The 5,492-nt window shown below is 41.4% G+C and overlaps 1 pseudogene; it reads left to right on the top strand.

The window, feature by feature from the left end:
* The first annotated feature begins 2,024 nt into the window (after positions 1 to 2,024).
* Positions 2,025 to 2,867, top strand: LOC101990772 (annotated as a pseudogene).
* Positions 2,868 to 5,492: the final 2,625 nt, after the last annotated feature.

Raw genomic sequence — 5,492 nt, 5'->3', positions numbered from 1 at the left:
AATAGCAATCTAAGGATTCAGTGTAATTCCATCAGAATTTCAACACAATTCTTCACAGATCTTGAAAGGACCATCTTCAGCTTAATATGAACACACACACACATGAAAACAGGAGAGCTAAAATAATTCTTAATTAAAAAAAATAACTGCTAGTGGTACCACCATGCTCAGCCTCAAAATGCACTAAAGAGCTACAACAATAAAAACATCCTATTATTGGCACAAAGACAGAAAGGCCCAGACATAACTCCACATACCTAAGAACACCTGATTTTAGATAAAGAGGCCAGAAATAGACAGTGGGGAAAAAAGGCAGCATCTTCAACAAATGGTGCAGGTCAAACTGGATGTCTCCATGTAGAAGAATACAAACATACTATCACCTTACAAGAAAGCTAAACTCTACATGGCTCACAGACCTCAACTAAAACCAGATGCACTGAAACCTGATAGGAGAGGAAGTGGTCTTGAAACAGCCTTGAACTCATTGGCAAAGGAAAAACCTTGCTAAACAGAACACCATTAGTTAGCGCAGGCGCTAAAATAAATAATTTAAAAATGGGGCCTTATGAAACTGAAAAGCTTTTATATGGCAAAGGACACCACCATTTGGAGAAAGGGGCAGTCTACAAAATGGGAAAAGATTTTTACCTTCCTCATATCCTATAAAGGCTAAAATCCAAAATACATACAGAAAACAATTAGATATCAAGGAAGCAAATAGTCCAATTAAAAAAAAATGGGGTACAGATCTAAACAAAATTCCCAAAAGAGAAAAACTCAAATGACTGAGAAGCAGCTGGATTCAGGTGACCTCTTTAGGTTAGTGTTTACCATCTAGCACCTTCTGTAGGGCTGTATTTGAAGATAGATGATGCTTACATTTGATTTTATTATGGAATGTTTTATTTTCTTCGTCTATTGTGCTTTGCCTTGTGAAAGAGCATCCAAGACCTCACTCCCTGGCAACTGGAAACTCACAGAAGTGTCCCAGGGTTCTCTCTCGAGAATAAGTGCCTGAGTACAAGCCGGCATTCTCTGCTCTCCTTTAGCCCCTAAGCTGATCCATACCGAGTCTGGCTATCTCCACTCTAAATGGGCCTATTGCCCTCAGGACAATAGGCCAGCACCCAAGTCAGATGTCACCCTGTCTCATCACTGTCCTAAGAATGTTCCTTGTCCTCATTCCGAACAAACAATGATTAGCTTCAGTGAGTTTCTGGTGGCGGCCTAGGCTGCCATTCTCCACTGGGCAGTGGAGAAATTGAAAAAAAAACCTTTCTCTAAATTGGGAAAGAAAGAGCAACAGGAGACACTGATGCTTAGAATGGATGCTCTGATCCAACGCTTCTATTGTGTAGTAGAGGGGCCACGGTTCACAAGTGACTCAGTGCGGGTCCTGGAGCAAGGGGATGTAGTGGATGAGTCAGGACCCATGCCTGCTGCCTCTGAGACTCCCTGTATCTGGCCAGCTCCTTTGAAAGGACAGCATTAGAGCACCAGGCCTGCGGAGCCTCTTATTATGAACTCTTCGGGGAATGACATCAGGGAGCGTCTTCACGGAATTCAGTCTTCACCACTCATTCTCTTAGGCCACAAATGACATATGATCAGGTAAAGGACCAGAAGCCCAGCCACTGTCCCACCTTTCAGTGTCACATTTATCCCCCCACACCTCTCTGGTTCACCCCATGTAGATACTGGCTGTCTTCCTGTACCCTTCCTTACTGTCCCCCTAATTAGGGCATTAGCTTCAGGGAGTTCACAGAAAGCTGTGGGGATTCCGTGCTACATGTACAGCTACCATGCTTGCCTCCTCACAGTCCCACCGTGTTCTTACCAGCTAGAACCCCAACATCCATCAGCTAGAACAGCTAAGTGATTTGTCTATAATATCCACTCTTTTGTCTCAAACCAATGTCCTTTAACTACCTTGATTCTGTCTGAGAAAACAAGCCTGGGTTCCCAAGCAGCTGGTTACTCATGTTGGCAGCAGTCCGGTTCTGATGCTGAGGTCCAGAAAGATGTGGATGTTTGGTCATGTGTCTCTCATCTGGAAGGTGGACTTCTCCCTACCTGGACAAGCTACAACCAGCACTTCAAGCAAGGCAGCACTGATCACCATGGGGTTCCTGGCAAGCCTGAAAGAATCATGACTCTTGTTGAAAATCCTGGGAGCAATGTACAAAATCCCAGTAGGAAAAGAAGAGGAAGTGAAAACACACCTTAACCCAGAGAGAAAGGAGGCTGCAGATCTATAATGGTCATTTTTTTTTATTCAAAAGATCCCACAATAAAACCATTTATTGGAACGTGGTATTCCTCATTATCTTGGTCTAGCACCTATGAAAGACATTGCTGAATAATTTTTTTAAAAAAATTTATTGATTTTTATTGAGCTCTACATTTTTCTCTGCTCCCCTCCCTGCCTCTCCCTTCTCCTCAGCCCTCTCCCAAGATCCCCATGCTCCCAATTTACTCAGGAGATCTTGTCTTTTTCTACTTCCCATATAGGTTAGATCTATGAATGTCAATCTTAGGGTCCTCACTGTTGTCTAGGTTCTCTGAGATTGTGATTTGTGGGCTGGTTTTCTTAGGTTTATGTTTAAAAACCACTTATGTGTGAGCAGATGTGATAATTTTCTTTCTGGGTCTGGGTTACCTCACTCAAAATGATGTTTTCTAGCTCCATTCTTTTGCCTGCAAAATTCGAGATGTCATTTTTTTCTGCTGTGTAGTATTCCACTGTGTGCAGCTGGTCCAAGTGCAAGAAATACAGAATAGCATTTTGAACATGCAGATTCTATTAGGAAACCTGTCCAGAAGATGCAGACCAGAAACTCCTCTCTGTGGAAAACCTAGTTTAAAAGGAAAATAGAACCTCAGTAGTACACATAGTCACCAACTCCTCCAAACAGGAAGAACTTTTTAGTCTTCAAAGACTAACTTCACTATTGCTGGGCAGTGGTGGCGCATGCCTTTAATCCCAGCACTTGGGAGGCAGAGGCAGATGGATCTCTGTGAGTTCAAAGCCAGCATGGCCTTCAGAGCTAGAGTTAGTTCCAGGACAGCCAAGGCTACTCAAAGAAACCTTGTCTTGGGGAGAACATGATTAATAATAACTTCAGTACAGAAACAATGGCTTGTTCGGGACATTCTTACTTGAAAATCGTACTGTTGAATGCTATAATTGGAATATCATCTAAAGTTTCAGCTTGTTTACAGATGTCCTAAAGCATATTCAGAAGATTTGCATACAGAGAAAGTTCAAGTTACATAGTGATTTCCTAGCAACATGACACCTGACATTTGTTCATTAGAAACACAGGTCTCAGTTTACTTCCTGTTTTTATGAGAGTAACCATGGTTTACAGTATATAAGTTTTTAGTAATCTTATGAGAAACAGATGGTAATAGATAAGGTTCCAGTACTGATTGTTAATTTCCTTGTTATTTGTGATTAAAATAAACTCAAATTTAGGCCAAAAGAAATTGAATTTTTTAAATATAAATTGTTTTCTTGGAATTATAATGTGCTATTTCTCCATGGGGGAAAGTATTTCATTACAGAGAAACACTCAGCAGAGATTATAAAAAATCACATCCACTAATGATAATGTCATTTACTTTTTGATTCTCGTAATCACCAATTAGTGGAAACATAATGAAAATTGTGTTTGAACAGATTTTATAGTTATAACCTTACAAACAAACAAGCAAGCAAGTAGCCATCACATCTATAAACAAAAGGATAACAACTCCTGAACAATACTTAAAATGTGACAGAAATGATGATGTGTCCTTTGCACACACAGCATCAGAGTTCACAGGAAACCTGCAAGACAAGACAACGATTATCACCATTCTTCAGGTTAGGAAGTGAGCATTGGAACTGGAGCCCAAGTCTGCTGAGCACAGACCCGGGTATTGGCATCACAGCCATTTTATGGCCTGGTGCTAAAATCATCCTAACTACAGGCATTATCCTGGAGGAACCTTCTGGTGAGTTAATTTGTAACATGATTTTGATATGATGGGCTGCTTCTTTTCTCTCTTGGTAGAGTCTGTCCCGGGCTTTTACAGTTCAAGTCCTAGCTATGGAATATATATAGAGAGAATTTTACCTAAGAGTGTATCCCCTAATAAATTGACTAAGCTCTAGTGGAAGACCACACACCCAACAATATTTGGGCAACACAAATTGGTCTTCTATTTTTTTTTAAAAGGCCATGAATTTGGGTGGGTAGAAAAGAGGAGGTGGATCTGGGAAGGAGAGGCCAATTATAATCAAAACACATTGCACAAGATTGTAATCCTCAAAGACTTACTTTTAAGAAGCATTAATTATTCTCTGAGATATCAAGAAATGAAATCTGAGTTGAGTGCCTAAAATAATTGTTGACAGAAAAATATTTACAAACAAGTCTTTATATATGTGGTGCATCATACATGTTTTGTTTGGAGATTTTTTAATTTGTGTTTCTCTGCTTTATAAAGGTAACTACTTCCTAAAATAGAATGTATAACATTAATATTTGATCAAATGACTTTCCCATTGGGTCTATGAGGATGAATTTTCTAAAGTGGGTGGGGGTTGAGAGAGGAGGACCTGAATTATGTGTAGCTTCTCTGGAAGATTCAAACACAAGAACAGCCTCAGGCCACTTGAAGGAGTACTTGTTCTGGATGCCAAGAGTTTTGGAACTTTCTTCACATTTGTAGGGAAGTACAAGGAGGTTGGGAGTGGTGAGGGAGGGTGTGGTGATGGGCACAAGAGGAGACAGCCTAGGTTGGGCAAGGCCAAGGCTGGCTCCCCTCAGCCTGCAGCTCTTCCTGCAGGCTTTCCTCCTGCTAAGCCTAACGTTCCTTCTGCTCCACATGTATCCTTTTCTCACACCAAGTTCCTCTAGATGAAGATTTGTTTTCTGAGCTCCCACTCACTGAAACACGAGGCTGTTCCTGAGAGGAAAGAAGCAATATGTCACCGTGATGAATCTCAAGTTCCAAGCTTCCAGGAAGGGGCAGACATTCTGGTCACTACTGTTTGCTCTTCTACTTTTTCCCTGTGATTGCACACCCTTGAAATAGAGAGAAATAGTTGTCTCTGCACATGGCATTTGGACATGTTTTGGGTAGACCTCGCCACTACAGTGATACTGAAGACAGGAAGTGAGCGCTTGCTCTGGAGTCAGCATTGGACAAGCATTCATCCACCTGGTCCTGGAGCTACTGCTGCTCAGGCTTCATTGTGAGGCTGTCTCCTACCTTGCAGAAACCAGTCGTAAAACTACTTGATAACCACGTATCTCCTCTTTCGGGTATATGAAAAACAAGAAAGGTCACCCACTAATTTCAAGAGTGAAACTTTTGCTCATGGAAGGCCAGACATATGGTGTGGTGGGGAGTGTACAGACAAGCAGGAAGCCACATGTTGTAGAATTACTTGCCCTTCACAAAGGCAAAGATAGTTACACAGTCATTTTCCTTGATGA

This window comes from Microtus ochrogaster, unplaced genomic scaffold (genome assembly GCF_000317375.1).
Source record: "Microtus ochrogaster isolate Prairie Vole_2 unplaced genomic scaffold, MicOch1.0 UNK37, whole genome shotgun sequence".
In the NCBI taxonomy this organism is placed as follows: Eukaryota; Metazoa; Chordata; class Mammalia; order Rodentia; family Cricetidae; genus Microtus; species Microtus ochrogaster.
The sequence above is the reverse complement of the archived record's forward strand: the minus strand, read 5'-3'. Positions and strand labels throughout refer to the sequence as shown.